Raw genomic sequence first — 19,995 nt, forward strand, 5'->3', positions numbered from 1 at the left:
TTCTGCATGGTGCATCCAATGACTGCGCCTGCCAATTAAGGCCTGGAAGCTGCAAACACTAATGTACACGTCCAATCCTGTCGGCTGAGCTCAACTGGACTATTCACATGTGGAAAGTCAATCAAGTGTTTGCAAGCTCAAGACCTAAGCAAGGGAAGATTCGAGTTAGATCATGACTGACATCATCGCTGGACTGAGTCCCTTCCTCACCCTCCACCCACTGCCAACAGGAAGAGGCAATTCTGGGAAAATATCATTTAAAGGGGGATGATGAATCAGATTGATTTTTAAGGGAGGCAAGACAACAGAATTAATGAAGCTGCAAGCAGGGCTACTCTGCAGTGAGACAAGAGTCCCTGCAAACTGCAGGACAATCTGCCCCGAAAAGCTCACAGAAAATAAATTAACTTACGTTTGACAATGTGTTCCCTGGAGCCAGCGCTCAGAACATTGGCTTCCCTCTCAGCGTTACACAGTTCACGTTCTGCATTAATGGCAACGCAGAGTCCATTTTCTGGGGAGAGAGAGTTCCAAGCGTGCAGCCCTGAGGAATGTATCGTATGTCTGGTATTCAAGCTGCGCTCCCTTTTCCTGTTCCATTTCTTGGCCGTATATGGAGCTGAGCACAGCAGGCCGGGTCATGGAGCACAGCCCTGCGTGCTGAACGACCCTGGACTTCCGACTCTGTCTGTCTTTGTTGGAAATCCAACACATCCATCTAGGAAAAGGCTGGAGCTAATGCACTGAGCAGTGGCTCACCGAGCATTGGCACACAGGGAAGGCAGTGTGTGCTAAGCCGGGATCAGTTCACAAGACTTCATGCAGCGAGACGCGTGCACATACATGGTATTTTCTTCATCAAATGGGGTGTGCAGCTTGCAAACTTACCGGCCACAGACACGGCTTTAAAGGGATATTGCCCAGACCGGCAGGGTCCAAGTCATAGCTGCACATGAAATAAACTGCAGCCTTGGAAGCAGGCGAGAAACAAAGCCTGCCCAGAAATCTGGCTAGCTAATACACACAGGACTCTCTGCTAACCAGGAGTGTGGGACATATGTCAGTGACTGAGATATTTGGACTAGGGAAGTTCTTTTCCACCGGGAGGTGCAATCCTTGGCTATCCCTACTTTTAAGTCTACCGTTGCTATTTCTGAGGCTGACAGTGACAGCTGAATCCTGCACTGGGTGACAAAGTACAGCCTTTTAGCAGTTTTGAATTTCCCACCTTTTAATTTCATTCAACATGGCCTTGCTCATGTAGCATGAGACAGGAGAAGAGATGCTCCCAATCTTCCTTCTGTAGGCCATTCTTTATTTTATATACTTTTACCATGTATCTTTTTGTTCATCTCCTTGCCAAGGTAAACAAGCCCAATCTTTCTAATCACTCTTCCTAGGAAAATGTAGGTGCTGGAGGAAGCAGAATTAGTGAATCAGCCGGGGGTGCTCTTCATTCTGGATCATTCTGGATCTGCTCCATCCAATGCTCCATCGTGGATATAGAGGGCTCTGTGCTGTCTTTTGGGTGGTCATTAAAGATCCCCTCATACTTTGCAACAGAGCAGCAGCGTTAGCCATAATACCTCTTTGGGAAGATGAAATGTAATAACTTGTCAAATAACCACCTCAGGTAATTTAAGCTACAGGTTATTTACACTGGTGGAAGGTAAACGGCTACACTATTCCCCTTTATTAGCTGCCCTAAGCCATTTCGTAATGTTGCTGTGCGCTGCTAAACTGTCACTGAATTCTACCCTAGAGGTGGGTGCACTGGAGTGAAGGCTGAAGCATCCCCTGTACATAGAAGATTAAGGTTGGAAGAGACCTCAGGAGGTCATCTAGTCCGTACCCCCTCCTCAAAGCAGGGTCAATGCCAACTAAATCATCCCAGCCAGGGTTTTGTCAAGCTGGGCCTTATAAACCTCTAAGGATGGAGATTCCACCACCTCCCTAGGTAACCCATTCCAGTGCTTCACCACCCTACTAGTGAAATAGTGTTTCCTAATATCCAACCTAAACCTCCCCCACTGCAACTTGAGACCATTGCTCCTTGTTCTGTCATCTGCCACCACTGAGAACAGCCGAGCTCCATCCTCTTTGGAACCCCCCTTTCAGGTAGTTGAAAGCAGCTATCAAATCCCCCCTCATTCTTCTCTTCAGCAGACTAAACAAGCCCAGTTCCCTCAGCCTCTCCTCCTAAGTCATGTGCCCCAGCCCCCTCATCATTTTCATTGCCCTCCGTTGGACTCTCTCCAAATTTGTCCACATCCCTTCTGTAGTGGGGGGCCCGAAACTGGACGCAGTACTTATGATGTGGCCTCACCAGTGCCGAATCGAGGGGAATAATCACGTCCCTCGATCTGCTGGCAGTGCTCCTACTAATGCAGCCCAATATGCCGTTGGCCTTCTTGGCACCGAGGGCACGCTGCTGACCGTCAAGACCTGCCTCCCAGGAGGTGACGAGACTTAATTGCTTACAATGTTCATAGCTGGATTCCGACAGTTACGCTCCTAAGCACAGAGTTAAGCATCTAAATAAATGTGGTTGGGATGTTCAGGGAGCCATTGGAGGAAAAGAGTTCTCTCCTCATCCATAAGATCCCCAAATAAAAAGCAGAGCCAGCAGCACATCTGCAACTTTAGCTGACTGCTGCTGTCTGTGTTAACACTGCGTGACTTTATTATGGACAGGGATTAAAAACAGCAATGACAACTTAAAAAAAAAAAAACTACAGCAAAAACCGCCTCGGGTTGGGAGGATTAGTGCGAAAGCTGTTTGCCATAAGGTGCAAGATTTCATTGCTCCTTCCGCAGCCACCACCCGCCTTTCTTCCACCACCCTGGTAGCAAAACATGCGTTGCTTAGCCAAGAAAAGCATTTCAGTGTCCTGCAAGGAAAGCTCATCTAACACACACATCCCCTCCTCTGCAACGGCAGGCTCCGAGCGTTTGCCTGGAAAACCCTTCTTCGTTGTCACTGTCAAAATAAGACAGTGCTAAAACCTCTCGCAATATGTGACTAATACGCCTGGAACTTCTCTGGAGCCGCCAGTGTTTTTGGGGGGTGGCGAGAGAAGGCAGGGAAAGGACTAGCAAGAACCACATGAGCTGCTCGACATTCCCACAAAACTTGTCAGATCTGAGCTGCGGCTCTTTCCAAGCAAAAGCACTTGGTGGGGTGGGCAGGAAACGGCACAAAGGCAGCCGCACATTTCTTCGAGGTGCCCTGGCTGCCTCACAGTTCCTAAAAAGACAATTACCGTCCAGGATGCAACAGCTGCCCCACTGCTAACCTTCGCAGAGCACACAGCTCCTAACCGACTGGCTGGACAGAGAAGGGAACATGCTACAGCCTAACTCTGACCTTGTGCCCTTCCCCACCCAAAATATCTCCCAGCTTTATTTATTTCGAGGGGGAGGGGCTTGCGAAGGAGGGAGAGAATATTAGGAATTTAAAAATAATTTGAGGCAGTTTCTATAATACTAGACCAGATCCTTAGCTGGGGTAAATCAGCATAGGGCCATTGAAGTTAATGGCCCTACGGTAATTTACATGAGGTGAGGATTAGACCCTTTCTGCTGAAAATGATCATCACATTTCATATAGACAAAAGAAGGGGAGCAGACACTCGCGCTAGCATGACAGGTAATATCCGACCCGTAGCTACGTACTGAGGAAGATCTCGATGCTTTTCACAAATGCATGTTAATATTTACTCCCATTTTACGACCAGTGTAAACAAGGCACAGAGAGGGGCAGTGACGGACTCAAGGTCAAACAAGTCAGCAGCAGAGTCAAGAACAGAACCTAGCACGTCAGACTATCTGATACGCTCAACACTGGCCCACCCTTGTCAGTAATGGGCCTGACGCAAAGACCCTTAAAATTAATGGCTCAACTACATTATGAACCTACAGCGAAATCTGCACCATTGGGGTTTTTTTTTAAGTTGGAAATAAACAGAAATCAGTTAATTGCTTAGACGAAAACAAAAAATTAGTGTGAGCATTTCTGCAGAGGAAAAAGTTACTCGCTCTCCTTTATGGCTTCTCAGTGCAGCTGGTTGGGAAAAAAAACCATCTTTTAAAAGTCTAATTTTAAACATATTTAGGTCTTGCTGTGCTCAGCATTGCAATGCCTAATTGATTTAGGAGCCTGTCTCATTTTGAAAAGGGATTTAGGCATTTAGGAGCCAAAAATCCCATTGGTAGTTGATTGCTCCTAAATCACTTGAAAATGAGACAGGCATTGCTACACTGAGCATGGCAACCCCTAAATACCTTTAAATATCTGGGCTTTAGGTAATTTTGAAAATTTTGCTCATAAAGCCTTTCATTCCAAACCATTTCACCAACTGTATATACAGAGCACACCTGAAATGCAACCATCTCTGGGGTGGAGGATTGCAACCACCTAGGGTACAACAAAGCCAGGACAGAAAACGGTGGCCAAGAACAACAGATCAAATCATTTTCTCTTAACAAAGAAGGCCCTGGGGTTTAACACCAGCTCAGGGTAGACAGGACTTTGGTTTTAAGGACTGTCCTTGGCACTCAACGTATGTAAGGGCTGTCAGGGAATCAGTTAAAAGGGACTACAAGGGTCATCTAGTCTAATCCCCACATCCTGCAGCCAACGCATTTTACTAAAAAGGCAGAAGAAATGTGTCTGTCTTGCTAACCCCAAAGAAAATTCCTTATTTGCCTTTGGTAAATTACCATTAGGCCACCAATCCCTTCACGCAAAAATTCATTGATGAAAAAAATCAAATATCTACCACTTAACTTTACTCTTAATTTTTGCACAGGACAAATTCCATCCAGCGTGGCCGTACCGCCAATGAATGCAGCTTTGGTCCTTGGACACCACATCATCCAATTAGCCCGGACACCAGCCAATCACCTCAGCATGTGATGTCATGCAGGCACATGCCAAACGCTATCCCAGCAGCTATAGCAGGAAAGGAGCCTGGGATCTCTGACCTCTTCAAGGGAGCAGAAAGAGGGAAAGAAAAGACGTGTAGAAAATGCTGTATCAGAAACAGACAGCAAAGGGCGAAAGTAACCCCCGAGATCAACGATGTGCACTAAGGAATGGCCACAATTTGCATGCTCTCACTTGGAGCGGGTCAGTTTTTTTCCCTCTATTTTTGAATTTTGGTGACATTTCAATATTTTTTGAAAAAGGAAAGGGTTTTGTACAAAAGTGTTCACGTCACACACACAGATTTTCAGCCAGCTAGTAAACTGAGAACCAGGCAGAATCTGAATTTTGAAACGTAAAAAGGCAGAAGAGTAGGGAATTTAAAAAAGAAAAAAAAATCACAAAGTTCTCTCCAGTTTTTCAGCCATCTCCAGACACTCGTCAGGTGCATCACAATAGCCAAAGCCCAATATGACTAACTGCCAAAGCAGAGCTGGACTCCACCGCTAAACTTTTGTTGTCTTCACACAACACATAATCAACCTGTGGAACTCCTTGCCAGAGGATGTTGTGAAGGCCAAGTCTATATCACGTTTAAAAAAAGAACAAGATAAGTTCATGGAGGATAGGTCCATCAATGGCTATTAGCCAGGATGGACAGGGATGGTGTCCATAGCCTGTTTGCCAGAAGCTGGGAATGGGCAACAGAGGATGCATCACTTGATCATTACCTGTTCTGTTCATTCCTCTGGGGCACCTGGCATTGGCCACTGTCGGAAGACAGGTACTGGGCTAGATGGACCTTTGGTCTGACCCAGTATGGCCGTTCCTATGTTCTTATGTAAACTCCTCACTTACATGCCATTCAAAACAGGCGGCCTGTTCTCCCTTGCGTAGCTCATTCTGGGGAAGCATTGCCCACTGGTTAGAGGTCTGACAGCATCTGGGTTCTATTTCCCACCTATGGCTTGGACTTCACACATGACCTTGAGCAAGTCACTTATTCTCTCTGGTCCCCAGCTTCCTTTCCTCATTTGTGCAATGCGTAGGCAACATGCCTCATGAATGGAGGGCAGGGGGGTAGCTCAGCTCAGCTCAGCTCAGTGGTTTGAGTATTGGCCTACTAAACCCAGGGTTGTGAGTTCAATCCTTGAGGGGGCAAAATAGGGATCTGGGGCAAAATCAGTACTTGGTCCTGCTAGTGAAGGCAGGGGGCTGGACTCAATGATGTTTCAGGGTCCCTTCCAGTTCTAGGAGATAGGTATATCTCCATATATTAATGAGTTTTCCTCAATTAACATTTATAACTCCCTTGGGGATCCTCAGGCAAAAGGCACAGGAGAAGGCTAAAGTATTTTTTTCCTTCAGGACCAGAGTCCCCACCAATACATCTCCCTGAAGAGATCCTCAACACACGTCCACATGCAAGTCACAGAGGAGAGGTCAGGGCTTCAAGGCAAAAAGTCACCCCCTCTAGGAAGGGGGCACCTAGCTGCCCAGTCTGAGCTGGAGGAGCCAGGGCGATATTTGAACTGGACTAGGAGCCTTGTACAGCAGAGCAATGAGCTGCCACCACAGCTCCTGGTTCAGGGGCGGGATGTCAAAGTGACTAGCTGAAACTGACACATCACAGACAGCAGTGGGCAAAGATCCTCATGGGTCTGATTCAACACAGGGCAGACAAAGCCCACCTGGCTTGTGCTAGGGAACTACCAAGGGGTTGATTCAGCCTCTATCGTCTGGAAAAAAATGGACTCCACTGAGTTCAGGGACAAGAGGAACAGATTTTTCTCCCCTGCAATCAAACTCTACGACTGCTGCCAGCACTGTGCTCCCTTGGCGGGTTACTCATCAGCTCTGGGGTCTGGAACTCGCCTTCATTTTTTTACTGTTGTTTTTGATTTTCAACACCATGAAAGACACCAAAGCATTTCCCTTGGACAAAAGGCAGATAAAAGAGCTACGGATTTTGGCCGTGACCCTCAACCGTGCACCAGAGAAGTTTGCACTGTTACATGAGCACAGAGAGGGGGCGTGGACACCATGATTCTCAGATGAAGTAATAGCTCCTTGGAGATGCTGGCAGTTAGTGAGGGACACAGCAGCTTTCCAGGTGCTCTGGGGCTCAGGAGAGGGTAGAGCGGCCCCAGGATTAGGAGAACACAGAAATCCCCAGCCCACCCCAGCTGCACCTATTACTTTTCCACCGCATTCGAGGATTCATCTTTTTGAAATCAGATCAACAAAACACAGGTCTATTAACTTTGATAGCTTTCTTTCCACTACACCCTTATAATCTGAATCAGCCACAAGCCCAGTTAGTTACCCCGTGCAAAGGTCTGTCCTGCGGAACAAAATCATGCAGCCGCAGTAGAATCGTGACACAGCCAGCATCTCAATACAACAGAACTTAGGGCAGCGTTACCTAGGCATGGTACAGAAGGACCAAAAGTCTCCACCAGCGTCCATGGATTCACACCAGGGATGAATTTGGCTCTGATTCACTACAGAATCACAGCCGATAGCAACAGAGGAGGTGTGCTAGCTCATTTAGTCCGTCCCCCACCCCAGGGGCCAATGCACGAGTGATCAGTATGGATTAAAGCTCTTACCAGCTGCTAGGGATGTGACTGTCGGAAGGTACAAAGAGTCTTCATTAGTCTCGGAAGGGGAATGGTGAAATCAGAAATGTTTTTGTCGCTGCAGCGGAGAAGATGATATTTGAACCGATCAGTTGTACAACAATGCATATGTCTAGACTGTTGTTCTCGAAAGTAAGCCAAGGACATTTCACGCTGTTCTTTTTCATGTGTTTGGAAACTCAGAGCCCGGCTGTACAAACCCCGGGTGTTCTCTCCATTGTGAGGGCTTTGAGACAAATTGCATCTGAAGTAGTGTCTGCAAACACTGAGGGAGGGGCAGTGAGTCACCAGTGACAGCATGGAAGCCCACCTCCTCTTGCAGGGGGAACTCAATAGCAAACAGCAGCCAGAGCATCCCCTTGTTGAAGGCTGAGGGGTTTAAGTTTCTAATTAAAATGTCATAATTCCCAGTGTTTCTACATCTTTCCTTCCTGAGATCACAAAGCACTTTACGAGCACCAGCGCCCTTTCGGGGTCGGTATCATCCGTTCCAGATGGGGAAACTGAGTCACAAGACCAACGGCCCCAGGTCATAGGAAGTCACAGGCAGTTGTTTCAAACCCATTCCTCCCTGCACTCGCCTCCCCTGACCAGAGCCCAGGCCCCCTGCAGTTTGTGTTCTCTGTTACCGCTGCTGCTAGCACCTATAGCAGAGAGAGGAGCCACTTTCGCTGCCAAGGGTCAAGGTGTCAGTGACGTAACCAGCTACAGGAGGGAGAGAAAACGCAGGCACCTGAACCACAGGTCCCGGTGGTTTAAACAGCATGAGCCCCAGTTCACCTTTATGGTGTCTTTATTTGTAATTTCAGTTAATCCTGCCAATGATTTGCAACTTGGCACTTGCAGAGCAAAACTAAGCATGTTCAAAACACCATACGAGAGTTAGCTAACCAACTTCTACAGCCAACACACAGTAAAGCATTGTCCCCATTTCACAGATGGGCAAATCGAGGCAGAAGCATACACAGTGACTTGCCCAAGGAGTCACTGCCAGAGCTGGGATCGAAACTCAAGAATTTCCATTTCTTCCACCCACACACTCACAAACCTGGACCTTGTTGTCATAGATCATATCAACTCATCAGGGATAAATAAAACTGCTTTTTCCCTGGAAAGCTGTCAGATGCCACCCTTCACTCAGCACTCAGTGACATATGCAGCAGGCACAGCTGAGAAAGCACCATGGTCCCTTCCTTCAGGTAGGGTAGGAACGAGTGCCCTGCAAGTATAACCGATTTACTCAATGACAGGGAGTGTCATGGACTCTGCAAGTCGCTTGCTTTATGCAAGGAGGTCTGGCTGCTCAACAATCCGCCCTACGGATAGATGAGCTCAGACCCGGGCCACTGGCACAATCAGGAGAGGCTAAGATGGCACAAGTAATGGACCATTGGCACACCATTTCCACTTGTGCACTAGCCACGTTACCAAAAGCAGCACCCTCTGCTTAAGGGAGACCCACGGTTAGAAGAGCTGGGCATGGTGTCAGCCAACAGCTGGCTGCAAACCAGAATGGACTGAATTGGTGGAGTGCCCTGCTGCTGTGACCAGAGCTCCAACTAGAATCGGGACCCTCACAGTCCAGAGGCTGGCGCTCTAAAGGAGCTGCTCTCTGCCCCGACAGGCTCCCTTCTCTGCTGGAAGACGCTCCGCATCTCTCTTTCAGAAGAAGATGGCATAGGTCAAGACATAGGTGCGCTGGCAGAGCTGGGCAGGGGAGCCGAAAGCTGGATGTTTCACGTCACGGATTGAGATGCACGGCGGACAGATGAATGCAGGGATCCTAGACTGGAATAGCAGAGGAGGATGCAGAGGCCAGAGGTGTCCTGGCAGCTAAGTGAGGGCTCAGGATTGAGGTTCATCAGCAGAGCCATCTATGAGAAATCTGCCCAGCACCCAGCCGCACTATCCCCAGCTTTAGCTAAGGCCGTCGGTTTCTCATTTCTATACACACTAAAGGCACTCCCGTTTAGTAAGAAAAATGGCATTTCAACTTATTAAACATAATTACCTCTCCCACCTCTTTTCATTAGTGATATGCAAGCATTCATAGAACGATCCTGTTCGCTCCAGTCAAAGTGTTACTCTTGTTATGAAGTACCTATACATTAGTGCTGCCTATTGTTATAAATGTGCAAAGTTTCATTGAAACCAATTAAGAAGCAAAATGTCCCTCTCATTTCAATGGGAATTGACTTAAATAAAACTCACACAGGGAAACTGACAACTGCTCAGGGATCTACGCTCACATTACTTGAGATGCGCCAATAACCGCATTCCTTTTTCCGTTTAGGCAGTAGCTTTCCACTTCATATTATACAATGCACCTGCTTATTATTCTTACTACACAATGTCCCATTCAAATTCATGCTGCAAGAGCCCTATTCATCACAAAAGAACTTTCAGAAGGAAAAATGACATTTATCGAAAGTAATCGAAAGCAGCACACTACCCGACTCAAATTTCCAATAGCCTGTCCCTCTTGATCAGCCCAGCTGAACTACATTTTAACTCCAATGTAGCCTTCTGTGAAATATACCTGGTCATTCTTGCTACAGGGAGCTCCTTTTGAAAAGAATGATGCAAATTCCCTTAGTCATTTCAAAGGGATTTTGTTGCTCAGAGCATTTTAACTTTTCATTCCATTCCCCCCTTTCTCCCCCCCCACCCCAACAAGTTGCAGAGCACTAAGGGCAAAATTTGCAATCTTTTCCTTTGGAAAGTTCTGCAGGCATTGCTAGCATTGTTCCCTGACCAGTTCTCAGTTTCCCCTATGTGAGTGTCATTGAAATCAATTGCCATAGAAAATTTAGGCATTTGATCTCTAATGAGACACCGGAATAAAAGTGACCTGGGCCCCCATTCATGAAAGTACTTAAATGCATCGTTAAATCCACCACCTCCCCACCCCCGCTCAGGAAAACACTTACCTGCATGCTTAAGTCTCTTGGTCTTCAATGGGATTTAAGCATATGCTTAAAAGGGCTTTCCTGAACAGAGATGCCTTCCTGAATCGGGGCCCTGCTTGCAAAGGTGCTGAGTGCTCGCAAAATCACACAGAGACACAGAACTGTCAACAACCAAGGACCACAAAGTGATGGATCTAACATAATTCCGTGGCAATGCAGCCATCTCTGGTGTAGGGAGAGGAGAAATCTTGGCCAACAGCAACGTGAAAACCTAACTCTGAGTACTGTACTGCTTAAAATCCATGCTGACCAGATACAGCCCCCACGGTCTTAGGTGCAACGCGCTGGACTCAACTCTGCTGGGACTTGAACCTACCCGACCAGGTATTTCAAACCTGAGGCTAAGCCAACAGACGCCACCCGCCCCCTCCAGCTTCTTTCCTCAGCTCTCAGATTGCAACCAAGCCCGTTTGTTGCAAACACATTTTTTGTGCAGCCTGCCTGGCAGACACGCCAGGGAAAGGTCCTACAGCTGGATGCCGGCTCTCCTTTGTTTGCCCATTCTGCTGACTTTCACCCCAGTGTGATCCATTATTATTATATATTTTATATTATATTATTATATTATATATTCACAATCAATTCAGGCATCTGAACTACCTGTCTGCATGGGGACATGCTGGTTCTCAATGTGATCTGAATCAGCCAAGATATTAAAACCCTGCAAAGAACTGGCTTTCTAATGGGAAAACGCATGGGCCAGATGTTGCTCCTAATGCTTATTTTGCTAGTCCGGGACAGAGTACAAACTGCTCTAGATTGCAGAGTCTCAGCCTTGACTGTCGCTCCAGTAGTGCTGGACCTTGCAATCCAACTGCTTGCACTTCTGACCGCCCCCTCTCCGGCTCCCTGCTCCTCCTGCCTTTACACTTGCTCAAAGGAATCTCACAGGGCTCCTTTCAAAAGCACTGACCCTCCCCCGGCATTCATTTCCTCCCTCCCGCAAAGCACCAACAGAAGGGAACTCTGGCTAAGCAGTGCTGTAGGTGACAAAGCAGAGTGAGGGCTCAGGGCTAGGTACTGAGAGGGTCTTGAACCTCTGCCCTCGCATACTGAATCCTATAAGCTGAATGGAATTCCCCAACAGTTCTGTGTTTGGGGGAATCCCCTTTTAAAACAAAATCAGCTTTGCAACAGCTGTTCTAGTGATGCTGTTTAATGGGTTAACATTATTCAATAGTTCGTAGTTACTTGCTCAACCTTGTGGAATTACTCTCTCCCCGCTTTGGACACAGACCAGCGAAATTATCACAATAGGAAATCTATGCAGGCATCCACCTAACCGCTCCAGCTAACAAAGGTGGGTGTAGCACCTGCTACGGGGAAGCGGCAGTAGCTACCCAGGTCCCCCTGGGTGCTGAGAGTGCTGTGAACACCCACAGGCAGGCCAGTCTTAGCTTTTCCAGCTCAGTGTCCCCGGCCCGAGATGTCGCCCTGTTACTGCTCTGCGCCGCAGGGCAGGCGGCACTTTTGGATCTCAGATACATCCTTGGAATCTTTGGGCCAGCTGCTGTGGACCTTCCTACACAGCGTAACTGTTGCCAAGGGCAATGGATCTCAGAGCAGTGTCAGGGAGTGACAGGGACACCCTTCATGGAGGAGGAAAAGTTACAGAGCCCATATCCTGCTCCCACTAAGTCAACCTCAAAACCCTCACTGGGTTTGAGATCAGCCCATTGGAAGGGTCAGAGCAAAAGGAGATCTGCACTTACCAAAGGTAGACTCCTCCTAGTCCACCACGGCCCCTACACCCAGCTCTGTGCCGGGGATGGGGATTGATTCCTGACAGGTCCCACACACACACCAGGGTACTACCATTCCCTGCTCCAGTAACCCTGCGGCATGTAACCCTGTTCCCCTCCTACAACAATACAGATGGGGACCCTTAGCCTGTTAACAAGGTGTATTACAGCACTGGTGAAACACTAGCCAGGCTCCTGGTTTGCTCTGTTTGAACACAAACCTTACTTGCCAATACGCAGGCTGGGATTTTGGGTAACTAGGGCGGAGAATTTCACTGCCATTTTGTACCTCTCTAAAGGCCACAATTCTGCTAATATCCCAAAGAGGCTAAACATGTCGGACTCCATCACACGGCTCTGGGGACACTGAGCATTGTTCAGAAACGGTCCCTGAGCTTGAGCTTTTCTGAAGCTTTAGATCCTTTAACGCTATTTTTAAAATCTAGTTTAAAATAAAAAAATCTTTAGAAGCTCCTCTGTCTCTGTGCCACATAACAATTACAGGAATACTGGCCACCTGAAGTAAATAATTATTGTGTCCGCACGCAAATGTACTTTATCCCTACCTGCTAACAAAGGAAATGCCATGGAGCAAAATAAAAGAATTAACAGAAACAGAAAGAGTTCCTGCATGTATTAGTTATTATTTGTATTATGGTAATGCCTGGAGACCCCAGCTGAGACGAGGACCCCATTGTGCCGGGCACTGTAGAAATACATAGTAAGAAAAAGTCCCTGCCCCTCAGAGCTTACAAATTAAATAGACAAGATCTGACAAAGGTTGGGAGGGGAAAATGAATAAGAGAGAGAGGAAGTGACTTGTCCAAGGTCACTGAATAGATTCAGTTTAACAACTGAGCTATTTGAGGAAATATAAGACAGAAGGGATGAACTGATAAAGATAACTGATCTACCTCTAGCAGTGTGTAGACCCACTAAATTCTTAATCTATACTACCTCAACTCTGCTGCATTCCCTTGGCTTGCGTATCTGTTACCCACAGTTTCAATACTAGTGTACAAAAATAACTTGCATTGCCAAGTTCGGAGTACCATTAATAAAGAGCAGCTACAAAAATTTAAGTAGTTTCAGTACCTGCATTTGTTCCCAAGTCCCCTGCCAGTTTTTCTGGTTTAAAAAAAATAGGAAAATATGGTTTTCTGTGGTTTTCCTTACCCTGTTGCTTTGCGAAGACCCACAGAAAAAAAATAGGAGAAACTCACCACTTTGACATAGTGCAAATGGCTCTACATCCAATGCTGTCTCATAGAATCATAGAATATCTGGGTTGGAAGAGACCTCAGGAGGTATCTAGTCCCACCCCCTGCTCAAAGCAGGACCAATTCCCAACTAAATCATCCCAGCCAGGGCTTTGTCAAGCTGGGCCTTAAAAACCTCTAAGGATGGAGATTCCACCACCTCCCTAGGGAACCCATTCCAGCGCTTCACCACCCCACTAGTGAAATAGTGTTTCCTAATATCCAACCTAGACCTCCCCCACTGCAACTTGAGACCATTGCTCCTTGCTCTGTCTTGTTCTGTCTCACACACAGTTTCCCCTAGATACAGGGAGGTTATTACAGCAGGTGCAAAATGTAGGCAGGAGTAGGTTTTGTTTGCTGTTTCTTTTAAAGCGACAATGTTTCTTGAAGATTACTTACACAGATTTAAATTAGGGGCTGTGATTACCAACATGAGGACTTGCAATCTCCCAAGATTTACTAATCAAGTCTCTGGCGCAGAGCTGATGGGGTGTGTATGTGAGTGCCCACGCAGATGAGCACAAGGTGAGATAAGGACAAACTTGCAGTTATCTAGGCCAGTAGGTAATTTTATTCCATGGCAGTATGGATTAAAGGGCTGATAGTCCCTTAGTCTTATGAGAATTCATGTGACCTAATAAGCACATTTTGCAGCTTACAGTGGTCCTTTTCATCTCTCTGTCTTAGGGAGGGGGAGGAGACAAAACCTCTAGGTAAATCAGTAAAATAAACAGTGCTCTGGCTTCATTTATTAACACTACTCGGCATTAGTAGAGCACAATGTCTCTAAGGACCTCAAAATATTCATTCCTTAAGCCTCACTCCCCTGGAAGTAGTATTTTATTCTATGTGTGGTCCCCATTGAACCCATGGTAGAATCAGGAATAGAACCCAGGAGTCCTGATTCCCAGGGCCCAGTTCTCGCTCTTTTGAGTAATTCCAATCATCACTGTTTATAGTTCTAGTTAATGCTCTTTGTATTTTAATGCTTTCTAGGAACCATTCCAGTTTTACATTACAGCATGTCCCTTAGTCGGGACACACTTAATCAGTGTGACCTTGCTCTGGGGACATCACCCTGGGATCCAATTAAACCTGGCAATGGCTGCTGCATGATTAGGACAGTGTCAGGAAAACCCCTCCACATGGGGGCGCACTGAGCTACTGCGGGTGACAGTTCAGCAGCGCAGAGGTTGGGCTGGAATTAAGAGCGCCAGCAATCATCAGAGAGCAATATGCAAAACAACGAAAGACCCACTGAAGACAAAATTCAGAGACCTCATTTTTAGTCTCATGTTTTCCATCTACTTTGGACATGCTATTTGTGTGAATTTATTTATTTACAAGGTCTGTTTTCTGCATCTCATTCCTAGGTCTTTCTATGACCCTTTTTGTCATAGTTTCCGAACATCTGGCAAGCATGACTGATTTATCCCCACAACACCCAGTCAGGTAGGTGACTATCAGCCCCATTTCACAGAAGGGGAAACTGAGGCACAGTGAGCCTTTTTTTAGAACCAACATTTTCAAAAGTAGCCACTGATTCTGGGCACTCAACTTGGGCCAGGCTTTTGGAAATACTGAGCATGCCCAGCTCCAGCTGAACACAGTGTTGGCTATGGAAGCTCAACCTCTTTGAAAACTAGGCTCAAGGTGTTATAAACTCGATGCATGCACCCAAAAAGAAAAAAAAAATCAGTGGCCGCTTCTGAACATGGGTCTATAAGTGACTTACCCAATGTCACCCAGGGAATCCATGGCCGTGCTGACAACAGAACTCAGATCTCCTGAGTTCACATCTCAGACCATCTCTGGCTTCCTCTTCCCGATAAGGACAACTACTCAATATCTTGTCCATAATTAAACAGATTCTACAGTATCAAAACCAAGGGCTAGTAAAAAAAAATTGGAGCAAAAATGGGTAGAGAAAAACCTCAATGATGAAGAGAAATTGTGAAAAGTCTCACTCTGCTAATGCCCATGCTTTGAAAGACCATGTCATTCTGGGATGGTAAACACATACGCCTTTCTCTCCATTAGCACTAGCTAATAGGTGTAACAGTTCATCTTTCCTTCTTTCATTCCCACTCCCCACTTGGTCTCTCCCAGTACTGAAAGCCAGCAGGGGCTCTCAGCAGCAGGCACTTCTGAATTAAACAAACTAAAACTTCACTACAACCAAAGAAAGAACCGATGGAAAGATTGAACAGAGGTGGGGGGAGATGAGACAGAAAAAAATAGGATTAGATTTTTATTGGTAAATGTCAGTAAATGTCAATTTCAACCAACACACACAAATCCACACACACAAAAATCTTTCCTTCGATGATAATCAAAATTTACAGATAGGCAAAAAATGCTGCTTGAGAACTTATTCGATTTGATTTACGGATATTTACTTTGTACATTTTGACCTACAATGTTGAAAATTTGTGCTGTGTGGTTATAAAGCTTTTGGAATCTCAAAGTCCATTGTCATTAAATAATTATTGTCTGACCCTCCCCTAACTTGTTGCAACTGTGACAATTAAACATCAATATTATTGGTGGAAATTATAAAGAAAAAGAAAACTGAATTCTGCCAAGATCAGACCTGTTCCGTGCTGCTGCCTTGAAATAAGACCACTCTGCTTCTGCAGGCCCACTGGGGAGCGCTGGTCACGCTCCTGGAGCACAGGAGGAGGAGTTTGAAAGTGGGAATGAATCAGCACAACTGCACACTGGAGAGAAAGCATCTGGATCCCACACTCCACCTCCAGCCAATCAAACACCGTCTGGATCCCCACACACAGTTTAATGCGGCTGGAGAGAGGAAGAGAGAGGCAGAGGATGGTCTTAGGAAGGAGTCGTCTCCCTTCATTCAATCCCTGCTGAAAGGGAGAAGGAAAAACCCTGGGAAAGTGAAAAGTGTGTCTTCTAGGGAAGAAACTCTGACTCTTGTTAATGGAACTCCAGTGGGCTCATCTCTGCCTTTGGAGCCCAACTGCGCATGCATCTCCCATTGACTCAGAGGGCAGGAGCCGGTCCAGTTAAAGACACTGAGGGATTCACTTTGCAATACATTCAGCATCGAGGGCAGATCACGAGATTTCAATCAGACTCTCTGTGCTCATCACGACCCTTGATTGTACGACAGAACAAACGGCCCCGTGTTCTTGCTCTCCATCCTTATTCCCCTCTCCCCGCCCCCCGCATCCCTTGTGTTCTTTTGCTTCCACTCAGTTCTTCCCACTCTATCTAGTGCAGCCCCTCCTGCCCAAGCCTGTGGTGGGCAGAGGTTCCTGAGGGGGCTTATGCAGAAATGCTGGCGTTGGGAAGAGTGTTTCCTGGTCTTCCGCCTAAGGCCACTGAGGTTTGCAAAGGGCCCAGAATATAACTAATCTTTGACAGCCCCGACAACGGGCATCCATGCACTGAATAAAAGGGAGCGAGGGTCATTCGTCTGCAAGCCCAAAGGAGTAGCAGCTTACGGACACTCAAGATTTAATACTGCATGCATTTTTACCACAATTATTAAATGGATTTTTTTTAATTAAAAATAATTAAATACCAGCGAAGCCCTGCATCATACGCATCATTGTCAATCTGCCAGTCTTGGACTTTCCTCGGAGCATAGGCTCACCCACAACATATCCGGCAATACAGTTTACAAGCCATATTTTGGGTTTGGGCACCAGGCATGGATTCATTAAATATGCAAGCTTTTTAAGTCACTCTGCCTATCTTAGGATTTTATACAGCCACCCATCGCCGCAGTGTCTGGTTGCCTTCCCTGTAAAATTTATACTACTAGCCAAGGTCTCTAGAAAGAAACAAGTACGACAACAGAAGGTGCACGTGTTCAACTGCCTCCAGGAATTCACAAAGCCTAAGGCAAACACAAGTCTTCTAAACATAAAAAACAAAATTACAGGCCAGCTTTAGTAATACCTTACGCTGCACAAATACCTACTGAATTCCATGGCACTAACTGCAGGGCAAAGTACAACATAACATGTAAAGTAAACTATCAACAGTGAATAGCAGAGTTTTCAAGTTCTTTTTGACTAAACAAATTACAGCTCTATTAGCAGCACAGATACGGAGCATGTATATATTTAAGAAACCTTTGGATATTTTTTAAAATATAAGGATCAAAATTTTCAAAAGGAACTTCTGCTTTTTGGTGCCTAATTCCTTGGATTGCCAACTTGAAACATCTTAAAGGCTGGTACTCAGCACTTTCTGAAAATCCCTAAGCACTTTTGGAAATCTTGGCAATAATTCTTATCTCAAGAGCTCCCACTACCCCTTTTTCTTTTTAAACGAAACACCACAGTCTATTCTCTAGAGGTTCTTTCACCACCGTCATCACCAGAGTATCTAGGCATCTTCCAGCATTGTATTAAGCGATGTGACTAATGTCTGTCACATGTGGTTCATAGATCCAATCCATAGAGTTTAAAGCCAGGAGAGACGAGCAGATCATCTAGTCTGACCTCCTGTATATCACAGCCCATTAACTTTCATCCAGTTACCCCTCTATTGAGCCCATCAAGAGATGGAGAATCCACCACTTCTCTTGGTAGCTTGCTCCAATGGTTAAATCAGCCTCACTTAAATGATGTCAGATTTCTGATATGTCTGGCTTCAGCTTCCAGCCATTGGTTCTCATTCGGCATTTCTCCGTTAGAGTCCTTTAGAACCGGGGTCTTTCTCCCCCCTGGAAGTACTTACACACTTCAATCAAGGCATCTCTCAATCTCCTTGGGTGGGTTTGGTTTTTGGGTTTTTTGTAAATTAACAGATTTAACACTTTAATTCTCTCACTGGCAAAGCATTTTGTCTAGGCATGAATCATTTGTATGGCTTTTTTCTGGACCCTCAACAATTTTCCAACATCCTTTTTAAAATAGGGACCCCAGAATTGGACGCAGTGTTCCAGTATCGATCTCACCAATGCATTATACAGAGGTAAAATCCCCTCCTCTCCTCCCGATTATACATCCAAGGATTGCATTAGCCCTTTCGGCCACAGCATAGCACTGGGAGCTCATGCTGAGTCGCTTGTCCACCCTGACCCCTAGATGCTTTCCCCAGTTCTGTAGATCAGGCCTGCATTCCTTGCTCCTCAATGCATCACTTTGCGCGTGGCTGTATTAAAACGCATTTTGTTTGAATGGGTCCAGCTTACCATTGGTTCAGTCTCTCTCATCCTCTCTCCAGAGGGAGAATTGGGTGTGCAGAGCTGTGTTTTGTTTTGGACTCGTTTTTGAGACTTTTTTTTTTAACTGTACGTGCTACTCTGGAGGAGAGGAGGCAGGGTGGAGAAATACACCTTGCACTTGGAGTGGAAGGTATGTGATGGTCCTTAGTTGCTGGAGGAGACACTTCCATGGCCTCAGACCCATCCCTGAGAAAGCCATCTCCTGCACAGACAAACTTTATCCTTACGGTAGCCTGATCCAAGAGTGCACATGCTTTCTTGCAACTGGAAGCCATCACCTCCAGTGAGCTCCTAGAATGTAACCAGCGAGTCAGACGCAGACGAGATTTGCAGGTCAGCTCCTCTTCTGAAATTCCACTTCTCATTTACAACCTATTCAATATTTACCTTCACAAAGAACAGGTATTAAAAACACTAAAAAGGCAGGGCAAGAAGAGGTGCTCTTTAGGAAAGACAGAAAGGAGCTGCTAAAAAGGAAATATTCCCGGACAGCACAGGGGAGAGTTCAGTGTCACACAGAATTAATTCTTTTTATTTTGCATACGCTGTCTCGGAAACCTACAACCCTTTCCTCCCCTCCCCCCAGCTCAGGAACACATCTGGAATCCCAAGTCGTGAGGGAGCAGGAGGGATGGAGCAGAGGAGCCTTGCATTGGCAGGTAAAAAGAAATGATGGAAAGCATTAGACATTATGAGGCCACAGCGCATCAACTCAATACAATCCGATGGTTATAAAGCTGAGGGTAGAAAAGAGATCTGGTGGAGGCAGGGAAGCTGTTAGGCTCTCAAAATACACACAACACAGACAACAGGCGCAACTGACGAAAGGCATTAAATTCAAAATGATCTCACAGCTATAACAATGTTTTAGGCTGCATCTGCCAGCATTAAAAAGAGCTTCCCCCTCTTCCTCACAAATCTAATCCACCTCTTACCAGCACACCCATCTACAGCAAGAGGCTAGAGCAGGGGTGGGCAAACTATGGCCCGCGGGCCAGATCCGGCCCGTCAGGGCTTTGGATCCAGCCCATGGGATTGCCACCCCCGTGGCGCCGCTGGCTCTGCAGCGCTCCCGGAAGCGGACGGCACTAGGGCCCTGCATGCAATTTCCTCACCCAGATGTGGCCCTCGAGCCAAAAAGTTTGCCCCGGGCTAGAGGGTTGGGATGAACTGTGTTTTATTGAAAGCTTTGCTTCAAATCTCCTTTCCAATGAAAAACTGACTTTTTCCTGGGAAGTTTTCTGGTT

At 46.3% G+C, this 19,995-nt stretch overlaps 1 protein-coding gene across 5 annotated transcripts in view; it reads right to left on the minus strand.

Annotated features, from left to right (window-relative positions):
- Window positions 1-19,995, minus strand: part of LOC120371563 (LIM domain containing preferred translocation partner in lipoma) — a 493,573-nt gene that overhangs the window by 332,871 nt on the left and 140,707 nt on the right. The window contains exon 1 of one of the 5 annotated variants that reach the window (XM_039487440.1): window positions 413-512. The exons of the other annotated variants lie outside the window; for them this stretch is intronic. The gene's annotated coding sequence lies outside the window, so the exon portion shown is untranslated. Of the gene's footprint in view, window positions 1-412; window positions 513-19,995 lie in introns of those variants that run through there. 5 annotated transcript variants of the gene reach the window in all.

This window comes from Mauremys reevesii, linkage group 9 (genome assembly GCF_016161935.1).
Source record: "Mauremys reevesii isolate NIE-2019 linkage group 9, ASM1616193v1, whole genome shotgun sequence".
NCBI lineage: Eukaryota > Metazoa > Chordata > Testudines > Geoemydidae > Mauremys > Mauremys reevesii.